Source organism: Paramisgurnus dabryanus, chromosome 13 (assembly GCF_030506205.2).
Source record: "Paramisgurnus dabryanus chromosome 13, PD_genome_1.1, whole genome shotgun sequence".
Taxonomy (NCBI): domain Eukaryota; kingdom Metazoa; phylum Chordata; class Actinopteri; order Cypriniformes; family Cobitidae; genus Paramisgurnus; species Paramisgurnus dabryanus.
Window position 1 is genome coordinate 35,125,460 of NC_133349.1, and position 24,509 is coordinate 35,149,968.

The 24,509-nt window shown below is 39.5% G+C and overlaps 1 long non-coding RNA gene across 1 annotated transcript; it reads left to right on the forward strand.

The window, feature by feature from the left end:
• The first annotated feature begins 10,657 nt into the window (after positions 1–10,657).
• LOC141279933 (uncharacterized) lies at positions 10,658–21,794 on the forward strand. The gene is made up of 3 exons (XR_012334754.1): positions 10,658–10,892; positions 21,341–21,473; positions 21,603–21,794. It is a non-coding gene; the product is annotated as an uncharacterized lncRNA (long non-coding RNA).
• Positions 21,795–24,509: the final 2,715 nt, after the last annotated feature.

The window sequence follows — 24,509 nt, forward strand, 5'->3', positions numbered from 1 at the left end:
ATATGCAAAAAAAAGAAAAAGAAAAAAAGAATAAAAAATAAAATAAATAAATAAATAAAATAAATAAATAAAAATATGAGAAAAAAATATATAAATAAAAAATAAATGAATAAAAAAATTTAATAAAAAAATAATAATATAAAAAATAAATAATATATATAAAATGAAGAAAAAAAGATATAAAAAAATAAAATAATATAATATATATATTTAAATGAATAAAAAATGAATGAATGAATAAATATACACTTACATAAATGAATAAAATCGATGCAACCTCGTACACTACTCAGTCATAGAAAATAACAATTCTTTGCTAGGTAGTGATAACATGAATGGAAAATCATCTCGAGTTTTGTCACCCGACTAAAAGTGACAATCTTTTATAGGCAAACGTGTTTTCGTGATCATTAGTAGCTTTGTGCTGTCATGGACCACAGGATAACGGTTTACACCTGCTTATGGTCAATGGAAAACAAAGAGACAAGTCTCATCATTGGCGGTTAAGGCCTGGCACAGCTTTCGTATGGCTATGCTTATCCACTTCCCCCCATAAATCGCTACAGGAAAATCTCACGTCTACAGGAGAAAGCCTTCTTGTAGTTGCGAATGGAGCAACGTAAACAACTTTCCCCCTAAAAGAGCAGACAAGCACACAGGCACGTTCTGATACGTGAAAGGCGTAAATCACCTGCAACACAGCGCTATGCTTATTAGCGCTCCTCCGCCGTGCTGTTTTGTACGGAGCCCTTTAGGGGACATGGTGGTGGACAATGTCTGTTTCTCAATATGCGTTCTTCAGTGATCTTGCGTACTTGTGTCCTCGCTCTACGTCATCATTAACTGTCAAAGTTCATTTCCAATTTTCAAGAACACAAATACAGAGGACGCATGAAAATACCCGGATGTGTTCTTGATATCGAGGATGCACAGGGTGCAGACATGCGCGTTGAAATCTGGGGTTGTCAGGTGACCAGCAGGAAGATCGCACACATCTCAACCCAGCAAGCAATAGCCGTCATTTCAACGTCTCGTTTCAGTATAGACCCGATATAGCCGGGCTGTGCCTAGCCCACGTCTAGCCCAAATAAACTTTAATTTGGTTACATATTGTTTTTGACAAAATAATTTGTGAGATGTATGCTATTTCATCACGTAAGCAAAGTTAACAGCGATTACAAGGTATTCGTTTCATTTCTTTAAAGTGTTTTATGCATCGTCTGTACGTAGACACAATTTAGCTCATAAATAGACCGACTACGAATAAACCACGTTTAGCCCAGAAATAACCATGAATTTAATTACATGTTTTTTTGCCAAAATGATTTGTGAGATGTATGATATTTAATAAAGTAAACAAGTTTAAAGCGATTAAGGTATTTTGTTTCATTTCTTTAAAGTGTTTTATGCACCGTCTGTACTTAGCCACTATTTAGCTTACAAATAGACCGACTACGAATAACCCACGTTTAGCCCAGAAATAACCATTAATTTAATTACATGTGGTTTTTGCCAAATAACTTGTGAGATGTATGGTATTTCATTGTGTAAGCAAAGTTAACAGTTTGTTTAATTTCTTTAAAGTGTTTTATGCCTCGTCGTACATATAGCCACTATTTAGCTCATAAATAGACAGACTACGAACAAACCATGTTTAGCCCAGAATAACCTTGAATTTAATAAAATTTTGTTTTTGCCAAAATAACTTGCAAGATGTATGATATTTCATCAGGCATGCAAAGACACCAATGAATTTAAGATGTTTCGTTTTATTTATCTTATCTGAATATCTGCTGTCACGCATAACCAAGGCCACCTTAATATATGGGCTTACCTGTGCTGAAGCCCAGGGGCCTCCCAAGTTCAGGGGCCTCCCAAGTTCACGTTTATATTGTTTTGTAACTTGTCAGGTTATCTGTCAATCACTCTAACTGCACGTTACATGGCTGCTGATTGGTCCGTGGTAACTTACCGTGAAATAAAATATGAGACGTAACAGATTTTTCTATTCCGCGTAATGTAATTAAGTGCGCGTTGTCAACTTGGCATTCCTGCATGTTAGACTGAGTGTGACAGAGAAACAGGAAAGAATCCACCAACAAATGAAAGAGTAATTTCTGAAATTTCATAATAAGCACTGCAGGTCTCTCTCTCTCTCTTTTGCGCGCGCGCCCGCTCTCTCTGTGCTCGTGCAGCTGTCTGAGTCTCTGGCATGCAGAAGTCTCTCCAACTGTGCGCAAGATACTTTGCCGCCAAATAAAGAAAGGAGTTCCCGAACATATTAATGCTGTTCGTTGTTATAACGTTTATGTCACAGGCCGGAGCGGACACGAGAACTGTAAAGGGTCATGCCCCTCTCTAATTGCCACCTCGAGGAGTTTTCCAAGACCACCCCAATGAACAGACAGACAAGTATACTATAATAAAAATATAACTTTATTTAAATATTAAAAGCAAGGGGGAAAAGGGGAAAGGGCAGTTTAAAACAAATATCTCTTTCTCGCCTCCAGGGCGGTTTGGACCATGAAACGGGGGCTGGGACTCCTTCCTGGGTTGGTCTTTTGACTCGTGGCGCCCTCCGCTTCTTCCTGGAGGCAGAACAGAAGGAACACTATTAGTGGCTTATTTCTGTACTCAGTTGCTACTTGCCTAATTTCTTCGGTCTCTTGTTCTCCCTACAGGTTTCCTTGGCTGGACGTCCTGGTCCCTCGGGGAACTCTCACGCCCCACGGGTGCGAACCAGTGGCCAGAGGTGGATACTCACACTACGTAGGCGGCTCGTTTCTCGTTCGGGGATTACTTTGGGCCAAGGTAGGTTACACACTCTGCAGGTAAGTTACTCACAGAACTTGGGATCTTCATTCGCTCTGGGGCATGCACTGGAGCAAGGTAGGTTACACACCACTAAGGTAAGTTGCTCACAGAACTTGGGATCTTCGTTCGCTCTGGGGCATTCACTGGAGCAAGGTAGGTTACACACCACTAAGGTAAGCACTCACAAGGCTTGGGCTCTTCGTTCGCTTCGGGACATCCACTGGGGCACAGGTAAGCGTTTCACACTATTTGCACAGTTCGTTCCTCCTTAAGACGTTACTGTAAGCAAAGGTAGGTAACACATCACAATGGTAAGTTACTCACAAGACTTGGGCTTTCCATTCACTTCGGGGCATTCACTGAGACACGGGTAAGTGGTTCACACTATTGACACGGTTCGTTTCCCTTAAGACGTTGCTGTAAGCAGAGGTAGGTAACACATCACAATGGTAAGTTACTCACAAGACTTGGGCTTTCCATTCGCTTCGGGGCGTTCACTGAGACACAGGTAAGTGGTTCACACTATTGACACGGTTCGTTCCTCTTAAGACGTTGCTGTAAGCAGAGGTAGGTAACACATCACAACGGTAAGTCACTCACAAGACTTGGGCTTTCCATTCACTTCGGGGCGTTCACTGGGACACAGGTAAGTGGTTCACACTATTGACACGGGTCGTTCCTCCTTAAGACGTTGCTGTAAGCAGAGGTAGGTAACACATCACAATGGTAAGTTACTCACAAGACTTGGGCTTTCCATTCGCCTTCATACACGGTATACCTCCACCCGTCACCTAAACTTCCGGGGTGTCGTGGGGACTGAGGAGTCGTGTGGCACAGAGCCGAACGCTTCCCTAGCTCCCCCTTCTGTTGTAGAAACTTTTTGCGTTCCCATGAGAAACTTTTTGCGTTCGCTCGCAAAAAGAGCGTACGTTTCTGCGAGGACCCACAGCGCTTCACAGCGTCACCTGAGGCACTTCATTAGGCAATGGCATCATTGATGCCAGCTATTTGTAGATATGATTTATAACTACTGTTATTAAAGAATTATATCGTATTTCTTTGTATTTAAGTCCAAGTTCAAAATAACACTCTATAAACCGCTCCATTGTGAATGCATTGAGCTGTCTGAACCTTTGCTGACGGGAGATAAAGTGTTTATCTGAACTAAAAACATGACCTGTTTCACAATGGAGCGGTTTATAGAGTGTTATTTTGAACTTGGACTTAAATACAAAGAAATACAATATCATTATTTAATAACAGTAGTTATATATCTAACAGCGGACATCAATAATGCCATATGGTGTAGTGCTGGGTACACGCAGTTATATGGAGTATTCTTATAAGATAGCATGGGGTATATCCACCTCTAAATGTGAAATATTAAATATTAATATAATTTTTTATAATGATCTTAATGCTGAGAAGTCAAGCAGCATAAGTTAAGTGACAATACTAGACCATTTTGGAGTGAACTAAAGCTATGCAAGACTAGTCTTACATGCCACTGTTTATTTTGAACTTGGACTTAAATATAAAGAAATACCGTATAATTCTTTAATAACAATAGTTATATATCATATCTACAAACAGCTGACATCAATGAACTGTCTCAGGTAACGCTGTGAAGCGCCGTGGTTTCTCGCAAAGCGTAGGCTCTTTTTGCGAGCAAACGCAAAAAGTTTCTCAGGGGGACGCAAAAGGTTTCTCGGGGGAACGCAAAAGTTTTGCGAGAGAACGCAAAGTTTCTCGGGGAATGCAAAAGTTTTGCGAGAGAATGCAAAAAGCTTCTCGGAAGAACGCAAAAGCTATTAATTTTTTTCCCTCTCAACCTAAATATTGTCCACTACCATGTCCCCTAAAGGGCTCCGTAGTTTTGGACAGTGAGCAGAGACAGAAAAGAAGCGTCTGGCCGCCCACTGGTGGAGTAAGGAAAATGACGAGACTGAGCCTGCTTTGACACACAGAAACGGAGGAGAGACAAGCCAACGCAGAGCACAGAAAGCAAATGCAACAATCGGCGTAAAAGAAGAACAGCGAGCATGGGATAAGGGCTTCCGGTACAGATGGAAGAAAACTCAAAAGCTTACAGCACCTGCTATTCCCAAGCAAATTCCCCTCCAAGTACCTCAGCGATCGTCAGTCGTCCAATGGTTGAGCAGAGCAGCGATCAGCCAATGGTTAAGCAATGCTGAGCAGACAACAGACCAATCATTGAGCGAGGATCGTAAAACGTCATGTAATTTATTCATGACTGATAAATATTCACTTTTGGGTTGGTGTCACTGAGGGCCAATTCGACTTTTATTCATTACATGTTTATTTTATATTTCCAGATTATTTGTTGAAGAGCCATAGCCTGTGCCTCCTGTGAACTGGCCCGTTCAGCCCACAGCATTGTTGTCCTCCTCCACTCTGTCAAAGCCTGCTGCGCCCACCCCCATTCTGAAAAGGCCTGCTGCGTCCACCCACCCTAACCCATACTGCTGGTTCTCCCCGCACAGCCACAGGCTCCCCTGTCCTGTTTCATGGGCCATCGTGCAGCCAGGAGCTTTGTACCTCCAGCACCAACAGTCAAGGCATTCATGCAGCCATGTGTCACTTCCCCCAGAAAGCCCTCATACAGCAAAATCCCCAGAGTTAAATAAACACTGCTGAATGTTTATATTGTCCCAATCTTACAGAATGTTAAAAAGTAACACTGAAGCAGAATGAAAAGCTTAGACAGAGATGTTGATAAAGAGGATAACATTTTAATTCTGCTTCAGTGTTACTTGATTTGCACAACTCTGACTGAACTCTCTGCTTCTCACCAGGGGGCATTAGGTGCTGCGAGCAAATCTGGTTAAAGTCTATTCTGCATAATAATTTGGAACAGCATATTTTGCATATTTTTCAAAATATTAAAGTATCTTTTAACATTTTTATTTCACTTAAATATAATAACATCCACAGTCTCATATAAGTGTTGAGGTTAAAATCAAATTTGTAAACTTACTGACTGTATTGGAAAAATAAACAAAAATGGCATGTGCATAATAATTTGAAATGCGCGGTGTACATTACATTCCTGGGTTCTGTCATTCGGAAACATGGCTTTACTTACCAGTGTTATGCAGATGTCACACAACTCCACTTGCCATTCCAGACTGAGGATCCGTCGTGTAGGAGCCATCATTATGTATTATGCATGTATTTTGGGCTTTCACCAGTGGGGGCAGTAAGTGCACAAAGGGTTTTTAAACAGGTGTTCCAATCACATGAGGTAGACTCGGTGGAGGGAACGCAAATAGTTTTTACCACACTCACACACGCTAGCACCCGTGGTTGGCTCATCATTTCATGTAATGTATGTAAAGTATGTAATGTTTCATCTTTCAATAAATTATCAACGTGTTTATACAAGACTGGTTTTGTGTGCGTAAAGCTCAAGTTTAACTCCACTGAGTCCACAGCAAATTGGTTGCTGCAACAAAGTAAAAACTGAGTTTCCGCTGGATGGTTGAGCGGTGCATGTATGGACGATACGGGAACGCTATTGGAGTGGATTTCCGTATAAACGCCAAACAGGCCCAGGTAAAAAAGAAGTATACTTTAGTGTATTAGAAATATGATTGAAGTACATGAAGTATAAAACAAGTATGCTTCTACTTGTTGTACTTAATTTAAAGAGTATTTAATATGTACTTTTTAAAAGTATACTTCCAAAAATATGTAATTAAGTTCAACTTAACAGTCCAAAAAATAAGTATACTAATTTACCAGTAATTCAATTATCTTTTAAATGTACTTTTTGAAAGTATACTTCCAAAAAAATGTAATTAAGTTCAACTTAAGAGTCCAAAAAATAAGTATACTGTTGGAGAAAATTATTTTATTACCATTTATGGATATGTTTCTTTATAACCAATACCTTGTTTCTTCCTTATAGCAACATAAAAAGAATATGTGCTAAGTTTTAACAACCCCCACCCTCTAGAGTTTGGGGTGGTGGAAAGTTTTGCTTATCTATTTAGAACACAGTTTTTTCTATAGTCTAGTTTTAAGATGCTTTTAGATGTGTGTGTATGTGCGTGTTACATTCATGTATGTTGTCTTGCACTTATCTTTTTTTGGGTGTCAACCAGGGCCTGAAGTTAACTTTTTTGACCACCAGCCACTGTGGCAGGTGGATTTAGAAATCCACCTGCCACAGAGACTTTTTACCAGCCAGTTTTTTTTTGCCCGAATAGTGAATTATAACACTGTCTTTATTGTATGAATTAAATATAATTTTTTTTCAGAGCTACAAATGTGAATTTCTCTTTGTCTTAGGTTGTTTGATTAACATTAATGACACAGACTTAAGTAGGTTAATTGAGGTTACTGTCTCTTCTCTTTAAGACCAGCACAGACTGGTTTTTGACACTCTATACATACACTTAAGACATAAAGAAATGTTTTATTAGAAAATGAATACTGTTGAGATCATTTTGTTTATATGTGCCCTGTCAAGAGCAGAAAAATTTTATGTACGCATGCTTTTAGGAACGCGTCTCTCCGATGTGCCCTTTTGAGTTCCCTTATACCCGCGCACGCACACAGAGACAGCGGGGGCGCAAACTGCGCACATAAACGCCGCACATACGTTGTTTTTCATTACTATATTCGCAAAATGTATGTTAATGTACTACAGTATAAGGCATAGTAGCGCAACTCTCTCTAAAGTTTACACATCAAGAGTTCTGATCCGTCACAGCAGCACTACACATCTGTGCAACTGTGATTGTACAGTAGCATACGTCAGCATTGCATTCTCATCCCATCTCACCAACAATTTAATACTTACTCGCACATCCAAACGTAGTCAGGAAAGTGCCTCATCTTCTTTCCAATCGCATGAACGTTGCGAAACAGCAGTCGCATCCTCTCAATGAATCACTCAATTTGCATCGGTAAAATGCGCAGGTTGATAAGAAATGAGCGGGTGCCGGTTACGAGTCATCCAAAAATATTTTATTGATATTCAGGCCGCGGTCAGTCGGTCGAGTTTAAAAACTATTTTGAACAATTGCGGGCGGGGCGGGTTAGTTGAAAATGTCGGTCGGGAGTGGGTTGTTTATACAATGACCCGCACATCACTGATTCGCATTGGCTACCCGCCAATGTGGCTGGTAGATTGACAGTGTTACCCGCCAATTGCAAAATCCACCCGCATTTGGCGCGTGGTCGGGTGTTAATTTCATGCCCTGGTGTCAACCCATCTTATAAAAAGAGCTTGCAGACAAAGAAACGGAGAGAGACAGCTTGAGCATTTCTTTAAGAGGAATCTCTCTGGTTCTTTCCCTCGCGAGTTTTAAACCTTTATTCTTGGTCTGATGTGTCTTAATTGTTGTTAAGGTAAATTGAATAAACCTAACATATACTAATTTACCAGTAATTCAATTATCTTTTAAATGTACTTTTTGAAAGTATACTTCCAAAAAAGATGTAATTAAGTTCAACTTAAGAGTCCAAAAAATAAGTATACTAATTTACCAGTAATTCAATTATCTTTTAAATGTACTTTTTGAAAGTATACTTCCAAAAAATATGTAATTAAGTTCAACTTAACAGTCCAAAAAGTAAGTATACTAATTTACCAGTAATTCAATTATCTTTTAAATTTACTTTTTGAAAGTATACTTCCAAAAAGATGTAATTAAGTTCAACTTAACAGTCCAAAAAATAAGTATACTAATTTACCAGTAATTCAATTATTTTTTAAATGTACTTTTTGAAAGTGTACTTTGTTGTCAATGTATTTTAAATTGTATAGAAGTTTATTTTTTTTAAGTGTATTAAATTTGACATACTTAGAGTGACAATTCAATATACTTATGGGAAGTATATTTTTTGGAAATTAATTGTTAATTTACTTTTTTAAAGTGCACTATGATCTCACTTCATTAGAAGTGTGACTTCTGTACACTTTATACAGAACACTCTAAAATAAGTGTATTTTTAGTTGCATATCAGAGTACTTTCATAAAATACGTTAGAATAATAAAATACACTGCATGAAAAGAGCTGTATCCGGACAAATACGGATGGGAAATCCCTGCTAAACTTTAGGTTTGCCAGATAAATGAGGCAGAGTGCTTGGAAACGTAATACTCAGAAGTAAACTCGTGAAACATCCAGAAACCTTGTGTATATGAATGTATATAGGAACTGGTAGAAGTTTCCAGGAATCCTCACAGCTGGATGTGAGGAGTGCTGGTTGTGAGGTGCTGTCTCTGTTTTCAAAGCTGGGTGGGGGGTTTGAGGCAGCACATAACATAAAAACTGGATCAAAACATTATATATCTACAAGTGCGTTTACTAAATACATCTATTATTATGCTAATGTAATTTAATTCATAAAGGTTTTTTTATTTAAGAAAATCTGAGCATCACTCAAAATAACTGTCAACATGTTTGTCAACTAAACATGTTTTGTAAACGTTATACATTTTATAAAAATATTTTATTTTTTTATTATTGATAAAGTATAAAGAACAAATCAGTGTGAAACGCAGATTATAAAAAGTACATAAAGTGCCAGCAGAGGATCCAAAATAATGAAAAAAAAACAAACATTTGAAACATCCAATGCATCTTGGAATTCGTAGTCATTTAACATCTACAGCATGTTACAATGCCAGGGCAAAAGACTCCAATTCCCAGAATGCACCTGCACCCACCCATTCATTCCCACCAATCAGGATCAACTGCATTATTTTAAACCGCTACTGACTCGGTCTTCGTTTTCATGCTAAACAGTACGGCTGAGGTAAGTTAGACTTTCATTCCTCTACATCGCGCAGATCTGTTCCATATTTGTTCTTCACTGTGATTATTTTTGTCTTTGTGTGAGAAGTGTTTTAATTTAAGGCACACACAGGAAACAGTATACACTGTACACAGTAACATGCGGTTTTTCCGTGAGCAAAGTTACATGCAAAATGCCTGATAAACGAATCAATTCAATGTTTAAAACTTTAAAAATAAAACTGCAAGATTACTTGTGTTGGAGATGTTCAGCTAACTGTAGCAAATGGCTCTTTCTGCTTCTGTTGTTTAAAAGCTCATTGCTGTAGTTCTGATAGATGCTGGTTATTTTGCAAGCCTGTTTTAATAGCTTTATTCTGTTTCGTAACTAAGCCAGCTTCACTTTAAGTTTAAGATAAACTAACGTTAGATGCTGTTGCAAAGAAGCTTGGAGTCAAAATATATTTTAAAGTTGTATGATTGCCTTCTTTTTTAATATGATGTCTATCCATGTTTGTGTTTACAGAGGTCATGTACCATGTGGTCGACCTTGCTGCCGCTGAAGAGGTTTCTGTGTAAAAATTATGCAAGTTAAGTTTAATCATTTAATTTAATCTTGTTTTAATTCATGCCCATGTCATGCTGGCTACCAGTCAAATATCGCATACAATTAAAAATACTATTAATCACCTATAAAACCTTAAATGGCCCAGCACCTTCGTATCTTAGAGAATTAATATCAGAATACAATCCAACACGTACACTGCAGTCGCAAATTTCTGGTCTCTTAATTATCCCTAGAATATCAAAAGTGTCTAAGCTCTGAAATGATTTGCCAGCTGATGTTTGTGAATCAGAGACAGTCAATCACTTTAAATCTAAAGGGACACTTCACCCATTTGTATTAAGCTTTGTATCTTTAGAACCCCAGTCATGTTTTTGAATGGTCGTGCATCATTTCCTGAGACAGGAGAAATACAGTTTCAGTGTTGCACTTCCTTCAATGATGTAAAAATCATCATTTTGCATCATTGAAAGAAGGAAGTCCAATATCTTTGTTGAGGGAGTGAGCAGGGCCGTGCACAGGGGGGTGGCCCGGTGGCTAGAGCAACTGCCCCTCTGCCCTAATCAGCTGAGGTGCCCCTCTCACCAACCGCCAACCCGGGTCAAAGTGTTCTGTTACCGCTTGTCTAAAGATCCACCTTTTCTGGTAATCCACTTCGTGATTTCCCGCCCGCTACGCAGCATCTCTCACAATCTGTGTCCACTCTTTGAAGGGCGGAGACGACAGTTTGTTGTATTAACAGGTAGATTCATTACATTACCTCATTTGTTAAGCTGCGCAATTAGTAATTTGGTAGTTTGAAGCCGAGAGAGGTCGTGTACTATATTTATTTTTGCTTGGTTGTTTTCTCGTGATCACAACTTTTTTTCTCCTTATCTCGAGATAACAGTTGTATTCTTGTGATGTGATTAAAGCTTACAAAAAAACATAATTTTTAGACAGCAAAAGCATATTTAGCTAAATTAGCATGAATGAACAAATTAGATTTTACTTGGATCAGGGATTCGCTCAAGATGAAACAGATTTGCCAATAATTGACCATTTGATAGCGCGGTGAATTTAGGGACCGTCTATAAAATATCTCCATATACGTTTCTAGTTAAACGGCATTAAAATGGAGTTACTTAAAGTCAACAAACAGTCACAAAACCAACTGTAAAGTGTTCATGTGGTTGTCAACTATGCACACTTTTTTAGATTTTTTATTTTTATTCAAATAAACTGTTTAATACTATTGAAGATATAAACGTGTACATTGTTCCTTTAGAGATGGTCCCTAAATTCACGAACATCAAAATGTATTTATTTATTAAGTCTATCGACAATGAGCTACGCGTGGTAACCCAACTCATATATGCATCAGCAGTCCACTTCAAAATAAACGAATATTATGGACAGGAAATTACATTATGGCATTTGGATTATCATGTCAGGATAACATGAAAACAACTTCTGTTATCTCGAGATCATGAGAAAACAAGCAGCAGAAATAAAAATGTGGATGACTCTCTTGGCTTTCGTATGTTTTTGTATATCTGTGGGTATTGATTTGCTCTTGGTCTTTTAAAAGTGCTAACAACTTAGCAAGTAAACATTCTTAGAATAACAGTGATTGTCTAATATAAATAACACCAAATTTGCTGTTGTTGGCACACTTTGTAGACAAAAAAATAAAAAACAATGTTTTCACAAAAAAAAGAAGACTGTAAAGGAAGGCTGCAAAAGCTCTTCAAAATTGTAAACATTGATTCAAAGCTTCAGCACATAAATGATATAGAATATTAAGCAGTTTTGTCACACTTTAATTATTGTTATTAAGTATATTTTCCATTATAATCACTTCTCTTTTTCTGATACTAATCTATAACACATCATATTGTTAAAACCATATAAATTGTGCCCTCCCCCAGTGCCCCCTTTTTGGTTTGGGCCACTGCCCCTCAAAATGTCTGTGCACGGCCCTGGGAGTGAGACTACAAACACCTCTTTTTTCAGTCAAATAGGCACCAAATCGAAATGTATGTTACATTTCCACTACAAATATGAGACACTTTCAATAAAGATTAATGTTTCTACATGTGAAATGGTCCATTAAAGAATAATTCTGGTATTTAACACTTTGAATCTCATTTCTGGTTTGTTTTGGATGAATTACAGTGATGGACACTGTAATTTTGACAATGGGTCGTGTCTTGAATTTTTTGACTCGTTTAGAAGCGTTTCTTGACTGCTTCAGAATGGAAGTCAAGGGTCATGCACAGACATGTCATTAAAACAACACTTAACGACGTTCATTTTCAAAACTGTACTACTCACCGAGTGGTTCGTGGTGTTCGTTGATGATTAAAAACAAGTAGTGTAGCAAAATACAGTTTCTGTCGTGTTTTATTTGGCATTTTGTAAAATTCCATTGACTTCTCTTGGAAGACTCATTGCTCACTGATATATCACTCTGCCGCCGGAAATGGAAATGGGGTGTGTTTACATGTGGTTGTAGTTTTTTCGCTCGGTTTCCTTTAGAAGGCTAGCATGAGCAGAGCAACTGTGCCTTCTAGGGGTGGCACGGTTCACAAAACCCTCGGTTCGGTTTGTATCACGGTTCTATGGTCACGGTTCAGTACGGTTCTTGTTGTTATTTTTTCTTTACATTTTTAACACTCCAGAAATGTATTATCTTATTAATGTATTAATTATCCATAATTTAGGATACAGTATTAAAAAAAAAGTTATATCATGTAATCATGCACAAACTGAATTTGACTTTAAGCACATTATTGGGACCATCTCTGAGGAAAGCCAGATGAGATTTTGATAGAGCAAGAGGGAAGACATTGATGATTTCAACATGCTTTTCATTTATTTGGCAAAAAAGAGAATGTGTATTGCCATCTACATGAACTTTATGTGCATTTTTAGCACACAAAGATAACTTGCATTTATTAAAATGCCAACTTCAGTGTAGCTCTTAGGTTTATCACTGAGAGGCTGCTTTAATACTGCAGAGAGTTTATGTGGACGAGAGAGAAACATAACCTTTGCACATGTAATATTTAAATCTCTTTAAGTCTCTTTTGTCCACTTTTGACCACTTCTGTCCTGATTACTTTGAGGGGAAATTTCTGAAATAAGATTGCGCAACTTTCACACGCTAGCAAAATGAAACTACGCGGAATCAGCCGCTTTAATTTTATCAATAAAAGGCTAAAAATAGCGCTGAATACGAAAAGACGTAAAACATTGTGTTTAGTACCTCAGAGTAGATAAATGGTCGGAGAGAAGGCGATCTCCTGTGGCTGTTCGAGCACATTCAACCCACAGACTGCAGTTCTATCTATTGTTTTATTTCCGCTGTCATCAAAAGTAACATGAAATAAAAATATGTTTCCACACACCAAACTTATACGACGCTGGCGCATCCTCCAACTGCGGGCAGACTTCCTTTTCTCTCTCACTTGCCATTTCTACACGTAACATAACCTGCAGTACTTATACTCCAAACCAGTCACCTCTTCTTTCGCGCAAAAGGGAAACACGCTATCTGAGGTAACATACAGGGCATGAGACTACATTGCGCATGCCATGAACCGTTGAACCGTGCGGCACACACGCGCTCCGAACCGAGACAAGCGAACCGAACGGTTCGGATTTTTTTCATGGACCGTGCCACCCCTAGTGCCCTCGGAGTAGGGCACAAATTTTTCCCATATTTTATGGCTCAGTGACCAGCCTTAGGTTTGAAGTTGAGCTTGACTGTCTATACGCTAGACACCAAGTTCGTTCAGCGTCCTTGTACGGCAAAGTGGTTGTCATCATCAAGTGGTCGAGAGTGTGCTAACGCTTCAGACTCAAATATAGAGTGGAAGTATATATACGTGGTTGTGAGGTATCTGAAAAAATAGATCCACTATAGCAAATAACACAACATAATTATGCTTAATCGCTTTGCTTTGAATGTCCGTGCGTGAATGCAGTTCCTGCGCAAGAAAATCTCTCACTTACTGTATGCTACCCTGCAATCATTAGTGAGCTTTTAAAAATTTCTGTCTGAAATATCCATTATTGCATTTCTGATGAACAAAGACGAAACTGAGGACGCGTTTTTACCTTTATGAAAGACAACGTGTAAACATTCATTAAATGATTCCTCGTAACATTTTAAAGCCAAGATGTACAGAACAGCACACAAATGTCACAGGTCGGGGCGGACCCGAGATAGCTAGAGGGTCACGCCCCTACCTAGTTCCCACCTCGAGGAGGTTCCCAAAGTCACCCCAATGACCAAACCAACACAATATTAAAATTTAACAACTTTTATTAAATATTAAAAGGTAAAGGGGGAGTGGGGAAGGGGCAATTAAAAATGTCTCTCTTTCTCTCTTCCTTCTGGTTTCAGACGGGTCTCCACAAGACGTGAAAGAGTGGGGTCCCTATCTGGGGTTTCCTTGCTGTCCGTGGCGCCCTCCGCTGTCCTGGAGGCAGAACACAAGAGACACAATGAATAAGGGGCTAGATGGTTCCCCGGCTTTGGAACGCTCGGCTCCTCCTCGCGGCCTTACTGTAACCAGAGGTCAGTTGTCACTCAATAGCATGCGTTACTCACAGACTGGAGCTTTAAGACCTCTCTGCACCGGTTGGTGGGGAGCAAAGGTAAGTTAGCATTCCTAGAAGTGCGTGACCCACCGACTGGGCTTTCTGGTTTCTCCACAGGTTCACTGAGGACAGAGGTAAGTGGTCGTTTAATAACACACGTTACTCACAACTTAGGGCTCTGGAACGTTCTGCACAGGATTTCCAAGAGCAGAGGTGAATTAGCATCCATAAAAGTACAGGACTCTCAGACTGGAACTTTCTGGTTTCTCCACAAATCACACTAATGTTACAGGCAAGTAATTCCTATCCACTGCGCTGGTCAGTTCGACACATTGTTATTTTCACACGGAGCCTCTGGGATGAAACAGTCTCTATCTCCAAAAGAAAGCACAGCACTACACTGCAAGCTTCAGTGAAAACACACAAATTGAAAGTCGGGACTCACCCACAGCATCACACGCACACACTCGTTGTGAGGTAAGGACAAATGTTCCCTTTAAGCTGCGCGCGTGCGCGGCCGCGCAGGCCAGTCAAAGTGGCCGCGCAATAGATTTGTCAGACCGCGCACATTTTTCAGACCGCACATAAACATTGATGCATTTGCTGTCACAATAATTCCACCTCTGCAACGTATATACAATATCCCAGCTGTACTCACATGTCGACCCGTCTCATATTGTTTTCTTCACCCAGTTATCCTCACATAACTTCCTCCTCACGGTAAACATCCACCTCTTCCTGTCTCTTTCTTCCCCAAGGGATTTAGATCGTCGCTCTCCAGCCTGCCACTGCCAACCGTACACCAACACCGGCACCACAGAGAAGCACTCCAGTGCAGTGTTCCTTTAATTCTCACGCTCCGTCCTTTTCGCCTCCCTTGGCCGCCGCACTCTTTCCTTCCGCTATAAGCGCTTTGTGGATCAACGGCGCCCTCCGGCTCCTCCAAGGACGGAGCGTGTGATCGAGTCTGCCCTAGGCAAAAAGGAACTCGTGGCTGCAACAACCACCCCTTCGGGCTTCTTCGGGCCTTTTTTATGTGCGTTGTCTCTATTCCCTCCTCCAATCATGAATTCCCAGCTTGATTCGTCACACCTGTTGCTCGTTTGTCCATAATCGGAGAGCAAGGGAGACCAGGGGCACGTTCAATCTCACACCGGTGCGCAACGTTTTGCTACGGTTTCCGGGTTGAACGACATGTTTCCTTGAAACGGTGTGCAACGGAATCCAACAGCTTTTAGAAGCGTTCTGTCTTGTTTGGTGGGTGTGTCAGAAATGTCAGCTGAGGACGCGTTTTTACCTTTATGAAAGACAACGTGTAAACATTCATTAAATGATTCCTCGTAACATTTTAAAGCCAAGATGTACAGAACAGCACACAAATGTCACAGGTCGGGGCGGACCCGAGATAGCTAGAGGGTCACGCCCCTACCTAGTTCCCACCTCGAGGAGGTTCCCAAAGTCACCCCAATGACCAAACCAACACAATATTAAAATTTAACAACTTTTATTAAATATTAAAAGGTAAAGGGGGAGTGGGGAAGGGGCAATTAAAAATGTCTCTCTTTCTCTCTTCCTTCTGGTTTCAGACGGGTCTCCACAAGACGTGAAAGAGTGGGGTCCCTATCTGGGGTTTCCTTGCTGTCCGTGGCGCCCTCCGCTGTCCTGGAGGCAGAACACAAGAGACACAATGAATAAGGGGCTAGATGGTTCCCCGGCTTTGGAACGCTCGGCTCCTCCTCGCGGCCTTACTGTAACCAGAGGTCAGTTGTCACTCAATAGCATGCGTTACTCACAGACTGGAGCTTTAAGACCTCTCTGCACCGGTTGGTGGGGAGCAAAGGTAAGTTAGCATTCCTAGAAGTGCGTGACCCACCGACTGGGCTTTCTGGTTTCTCCACAGGTTCACTGAGGACAGAGGTAAGTGGTCGTTTAATAACACACGTTACTCACAACTTAGGGCTCTGGAACGTTCTGCACAGGATTTCCAAGAGCAGAGGTGAATTAGCATCCATAAAAGTACAGGACTCTCAGACTGGAACTTTCTGGTTTCTCCACAAATCACACTAATGTTACAGGCAAGTAATTCCTATCCACTGCGCTGGTCAGTTCGACACATTGTTATTTTCACACGGAGCCTCTGGGATGAAACAGTCTCTATCTCCAAAAGAAAGCACAGCACTACACTGCAAGCTTCAGTGAAAACACACAAATTGAAAGTCGGGACTCACCCACAGCATCACACGCACACACTCGTTGTGAGGTAAGGACAAATGTTCCCTTTAAGCTGCGCGCGTGCGCGGCCGCGCAGGCCAGTCAAAGTGGCCGCGCAATAGATTTGTCAGACCGCGCACATTTTTCAGACCGCACATAAACATTGATGCATTTGCTGTCACAATAATTCCACCTCTGCAACGTATATACAATATCCCAGCTGTACTCACATGTCGACCCGTCTCATATTGTTTTCTTCACCCAGTTATCCTCACATAACTTCCTCCTCACGGTAAACATCCACCTCTTCCTGTCTCTTTCTTCCCCAAGGGATTTAGATCGTCGCTCTCCAGCCTGCCACTGCCAACCGTACACCAACACCGGCACCACAGAGAAGCACTCCAGTGCAGTGTTCCTTTAATTCTCACGCTCCGTCCTTTTCGCCTCCCTTGGCCGCCGCACTCTTTCCTTCCGCTATAAGCGCTTTGTGGATCAACGGCGCCCTCCGGCTCCTCCAAGGACGGAGCGTGTGATCGAGTCTGCCCTAGGCAAAAAGGAACTCGTGGCTGCAACAACCACCCCTTCGGGCTTCTTCGGGCCTTTTTTATGTGCGTTGTCTCTATTCCCTCCTCCAATCATGAATTCCCAGCTTGATTCGTCACACCTGTTGCTCGTTTGTCCATAATCGGAGAGCAAGGGAGACCAGGGGCACGTTCAATCTCACACCGGTGCGCAACGTTTTGCTACGGTTTCCGGGTTGAACGACATGTTTCCTTGAAACGGTGTGCAACGGAATCCAACAGCTTTTAGAAGCGTTCTGTCTTGTTTGGTGGGTGTGTCAGAAATGTCAGCCCAATCAGCGGCAAGATGTATAAAACCACGCGATAGTAAAGAGACAGCTCTCTCAATGGGTTCAAGTTGGAATGTTGTCTTTCATTCTGGACAGCAAGGTCAGTGACTGTAACATCGAGGGTATTTTACAGTATTAAACACACATTTATAACAATTTCATCAGGCTTTAGAAACATTTAAAAAAGAACACAAAGAATGGCCTCTCAGCTACCGTAGTTGCAACTCTTGCGTCATGACAACAGCGTGTTCAATGCATCACCGTTTCAGTTTAATAAACGTTGTGCAACGTTTTGTCGGGGCTGAACGCAGCCCAGGAAATAACATTGTGTTTATACACAGAGGTCTGGCAGGAAACCATCTTCAAGTGGAACCAATCTCCTCTGCTTTTGGTTCCGCTCCATTATAGTCACCCTGTGACACAAAGATATTACACAAAACATTTTTGATAACTAAATCTAATAAATAACAAATTAGATTCTGCCTTGGAAGCCACGGCTAAGTTCAGCGATCTTATTTCATTTTGAGATTGAGCGTGGCAAGGAAATAAAAGACGAGAAATTACATATAATTTGTTACTGTAAATTATAAAAAACAATCTTTATATACAATTCCTTAAACGGTTCATTTATAACAAGAAAACACTGAAATTAATCATTTCATAGACACTATATATGCTTTATTTTTTTGTACAGAAATATCTGATTGCTTACTTTCACTTTGATCATCTCTGTATTCACTTGAAACATCTGATGTTTCTTATACCATTTGTTTCAGGAATCTCTTTTCTATCACTTGAAAGTTAACACCGATCATATTATTAAATCACAAGAGAGACAATTTTGTCAGATTCGGTAGAGATATTTATATTCGGTGTCATCACCGAAAAAAAAAAACGGCTTACCTGTTTTGTAGCTCAACTTTTGACAAGTTAAGCAACCTTTTTAAATACATTTTAAAACTTATACTTGTTGAAAAATCTGTTTTTTGATGTTTAGTTTGATGATCGCCTAAATATGATCACGCAGAACACCTAGCGCGTTCGGCTAAATTGAATGTGACAGCATGCAACAGCGTAACATCGACACAACGGAAAGCAATCCAAAACTTACAGAACTTAAATTAGATCAGAATTTACCTTTTATAAATAATAAAAAATAAAAACAAAATGAAGTCAGAGTCAATAAGGTGCAGAACATGGGTGCAAAATGCCTAAATGCGCAGGGGAATAAAACACAAGCCACAAATAGTTTAATCAGATAACACTAAATAATCTATAAATTAAATAAAAACAAAGAAATATTAAAATAAATTTTAAAATAACGAAAGTATAGAATTGCCTGTTTTGTCTTTTAAATTGCAGAAACAAAGAGACTTTGCAATGGTTTCTGGATATGGACGTGTAGCCCTGTCACGGGATTTAGGCTATTAACAGACTTTAAAAATATTTATTGAAAGCTACTTTTTCACATATTATTTACTTAGTATTTTCATAATATGCTGTATATTTTTTATATTGGTAGAAAGCTGTTATATGTGAAATCAGATAATGTGCACTCTTATACAGCCAAAATTAAATGATCCTCATTTTATAACACATCTGCGACGATTCGACTGTGCAGTAGTCGAATCAGGCTTCTCCTGTCAAAGCATCGAATCTTAGACTATTCGGGTCACCCCTAGCTAGGACTATGTGCATATGTTATGCAGTGATATTTGTGTATATTGTGGGCATTCTGATATGGTTTTATTATTTTGTTATTGCATTTATTCCAGCAAAATAAAAGCCTGACAACTTGCACTTAATGCCCTGCTAAAAAAACAGCATACCAGCAAGACCAGCATATGTTGTGTTATGGTGCTGGTTTGCTAGTGAACACCAGCTAAACCAGCATCAGCACCAGCATTAGCACCAGCTAAACAAGGACCAAACCAGCATTAGCACCAGCTATACCAGCACCAAACCAGCATTAGCACCAGCATCCCAGCACCAAACCAGCATTAGCACCAGCATCCCATGCTGGTCATACCAGCAAGATTGGCATATGTTGTGTTTTGGTGCTGGTATGCTGGTGACCACCAGCTAAACCAGCATAGACCAGCATAATTCCCATGCTGGTCCATGCTGGTTTGATGCTGTTTTTTTCAGCAGGGTTATTATAAAGATTGTGTGAATGTAGGCTGTAATTCTGGTGGATGAAGGACCCCACAAAAGGGTAAAGCCCAGGGGCCCCTTACACTGTTAATGCGGCCCTGGAAATGAGACTCAAAGTGTTTAATACCGGATTTATTCTTTAAGAATTTTTCTTTAACAAAGCATTAATATAATTTGTCTAGTAAATTATACTTATCTCGCAAAAGTTAGCTTGTACGGAACAAAGCATTCACATAACTCATCTGGGTAATTTGTGATACACCTATGAGTATCACAATGTTAATGTCTATTGTTTTGATTGTAATTTATTTATGTATTTACTTTTTTTTATATAATTTAATGATGATATTGCACTTTTCATGACTTTAATATTAAAGCTGAGTTTTAAAACAAAACAGTTCAGCCAGTAGGGGGAGTAACAGTTGCAGGTTACCATGGTGATGCGTTGTGTGTACTCCAGAAACTACTGAGCTACGCAGAGGAAAGCCACTTAACTCGGTTTCTCCGTGCTTTGTTTTTTCCTGTTAACTCAGGTATGTGAATTTACTGTACAAAATGAAACCTGGTTTATAGTCATGAACAACAACTAAATGCAAGTGCATATCTTGATAGTATATAAATTTTAGTAAATCGATTTCTAGTTAGTTTATAGCGATGGGGAATCTGTGTTATGTTTGTCATTCAGTTGGACTGTAAAAATATAAAGGGGTTTAGGATACAAACAACAGATACAGAAATTGTGATTTTATTTGTATATATGTATATATTTTAGAGACTTTCAGCATACAATAATCAATTTTGTAATGTAACTTGCAGTTTGAGTAAAAGTAAACTAACAGCTGTATCACAATGCAGGAGATACAAAGTATCATTTTGACTGGTCACATTGAGCCAGTGTTTAAACAGATTTATTCTGAGTTGAGAAGTACTTTTAATGTGTATTAAGAAGATGTATCTTTTGAACATTTTATTGTTTATTGTAGTAGTGCAGAACTGTGTGTTGATAGATAATTGTGATTTATGTGTGACATGTGATTGAAGATATTAAAATAGGATTTATTGTATGCTGTTAAATTATAGATATGTGTTAATAAAAGAAACTACTGATCCTAGCTACGCAGAGGAAAGCCACTTAACTCTGTTTCTCCTTGCTTTGTTTTTTCCTGTTAACTCGGGGCATTTCAACTATTTAAATTTAGTAATCTGTTCGTGAGTCCCACGTGACCTGGGACCCGTAACAAATTTACTAATGCCGCAATAGCTAGCCTGTCTGGAACCGAGCATATAATAAAACACAACACTGTGTGACACTTGCATTACATGTGAATGGCCCCTACGCTAATAGGATTTTGTTTCTCTCTCCCTGTCTCGTCCTCAAACCCGAGGACATTGAGACAAACAGACCAGTTCCGGCTGCCGTGGAGGTCAACACACCACTGATCTACTGGCTGCCCTTCAACGTGATGCCCAGCCGATGCCTGACCACCGACGGAACCCGGAACTTTTGCTACTTATATTGTCTGTCGATTTTTCTATGTTTCCCCTGCTTCTTTTAATGTAAAGCTGCTTTGAAACAACTACAAATTGTGAAAAGCGCTATATAAATAAAATTGAATTTAATTGAAATTTCTCTTTCCTGTTTTACAGATGCAGTGAAGGAGTGATTCCCCAACATCGAGGTGGCAGAGATCCGGGACCTTCTACAGAGGAAGTGCAACAATGACAGTTACAAGGCCTCCAGTAGTTCAAATCAGAGCTAGATGTGCATATAGTACAAGTTGTTCGCAATTGTTCTCTTCCCGGCGTTTCAAAGAAAGTCAACTGTTTAAGGTTCCCCATTTTGCCAATATCTGTTTTTTGTGTGTTACTTTTGTGTCAATAATAAAGTTCCTTTTTTGAAATGCAGTTTGTAATCTGTTTGTGTGCATTTGAACTGAATTGTTATATACCGTAAAACTTCAAATAATAGCCGAGTCCCAAATAGACGCCTGTCTCTTTTAGACGCCTGGTGTGACGACAGGTTTGGGTAAATAAACGCCTGTCTCAAATAAAGGCCTGGTCTGTTTTTTAGTTTCGGGTTGTATTTAATCTTCTAAAACCCGTCAGATAGTATGTTTAAGACAGTTCTATGGTGCAGATTACACACGCTAAAGTTTTGATTACCTGTAGATGTCACGTGACAGACGCAGTCGTTCCGTTACTCATCACTATGACAACACAACGAGCTTCGTCGCCAGGATTGAGGTGATGATGACAGTAGCGAAGAGGCAATCGGGAGTCGGGACTTTTCCCTGTGGGCCGGTAGTGTTTTGAGGCCGCTGATAATAGCCGGGCTTTCAGTCTTTTGTCATGCATGCACTCCCGCCACACATTGTATTTCTCGCGCGGAAACACTATTTATCATATTTAATATGCTGCAGCGCCAAAATGTATCTGGCCGCACTGCTCTCTCTCTCTCTATCAAGCCCGTCTTCCCTAGAGTTCTAGTCGAGCGAGCCAATACAAAAAAGAGAAAGAGGCTACACAATAGCCAATCAGAAAATAGCACTGTTGTATCTGGGTAAGATTTCACGCAACAACCAATAAAAAAAACCATATCCTTGTTTGCTATATTTATACTGCCAATAATTTAAGACTGTTGTTATTACACAAACTAATTTGTTAAACACATTCAAATTAAAAATATAACGTAATATGTGGTAACCTCCTGCTGTCATGCTGGAACAATTAAATTAAAAGCCTGTCTCTTATAGACGCCTGTCTCTTTTAGACGCCTGGTGTGATGATAGGTTTGGGAAAATAAAAGCCCGGGCTATTATTTGAAGTTTTACGGTAATACACTTGTAGTGTAATAGCAACATTCATGCTTAAGTATAACAAAATGGGTATAAAAGTACAGATGAAATATACTTAAAAAATACACTATAATAATATTGCACTGAAAGTACGTGTCTATGATGTTTAGGTTGTAATTGAACTTCACTTAAAAAACATTATTATTGTCATAGTGGGACACTTTAAAAGCACTAAAAATAGTTAGGAAGTGCATTTGTATAGCACTTGAAATATTAATATTAAGAGGGATCCTGCTCGCTCTGAGGAAGTTTACGACGCCAACACAGAACAGACAAGGAAAGCCGGTGGGTGCTGTTTATTTGTTTAAAGTCTTCATTGAAAGGAATGTGAAGTGAAGTTTGATTCAAAACTGAGACCTGCTGTGTTGATATTATGTGATGGATGTGGTGTTACTTGTGGACGAAAAGGAAAAATCGGACGTTGAAATGGCTGCCGATGTTGATGATAGAAATGCTTTTACAGAGCAAGTTGTAAATGATGAAGCTGTTGTTGATGAAAATGTGTCGCAAAAACGAATGAGAAAGTTGACTGCAAAGGGTGTTGCTCTGGTTTATAAAAACTTGCAAAGGTCTAGAAAACTGAAGTTGAACCAAATAAGCAAAATTAAACACAAGGTGAATGATCTTATTTCTCTCAAAGTAACAAGTGAAACCATAACAAATGTGGAAAAGCAAATTAAAGGCTTTGACAAGAATTGCAAACTGTGGAATTACTTAATTCAGTTGTGGAAATGCCTATGCTACAGGATGAGTCTGACAAACAAACCAAATGGTTTAATTCTAAGATGGCTGAAAATCTAACCTTTTACATCGATATCAAAGAATGGTTGAATGACACAAAAACATAATTAAAACCAGCATGTGATGCTTTATCTACAACCAGCAGTGAAATAGGACCTAATGATAGTATTTCAAATGTGTCTACAAAACAATCACATCACAGCAAATCATCAAAGAGTTCAACCAGTACTTCAAGTTCAACTTCTTCTGCACGGATAAAGGCTATGCAGACAAGGCTGCATTACTACAACATGCTGCTGCAATGGATAGGAGACATGCTTTGGAGGAGGAGGAAGAAAAACGTAACATTCAAAGAGATAGACTTAAAAGGCAAAAGGAACAATTAATGATGGATGCAAAAATAGAAGCCAATGATGCAAAACCTGCAGTTTTAAAGTCCAGTGATGTTGGAAGCAGATTAAAGGGGCCTTCAAATGATTCACAATCTAAAAAAATCTCACTTGTTAAATCAACACTCTCAAATAGCATTGCCTGTAATGTCTACTCAAGTTGCAATGCACAATTTAATCACACAGCAAGCTACAAACATACAAGATGGCACAGCTGCTATACATAATAATCCAATTTCTCATTCTCAACCACAAGTTTGTTCTCCACAATCTCCACAAAATGATACAGGTCAAAATATCTTGTACAACATCATGCAGCAACAGGCAAATATAACAGCTCAACTTGTTCATCAAAAGGACTCAACTTCTTTACCTGCACGAGTAATTCCAATATTTGATGGAGATCCATTACAGTTTGCTGCATTTATTCAAGCATTTAAGCATTGCATTGAAAGAAAGATTACAAATCCACGTGATTTTTTGTATTATCTCGAACAGTACACTAGAGGACAACCAAGGGAGCTGGTTAGAAGCTGCCAGCTTATATCAGCACAACAAGGATTTGTTAA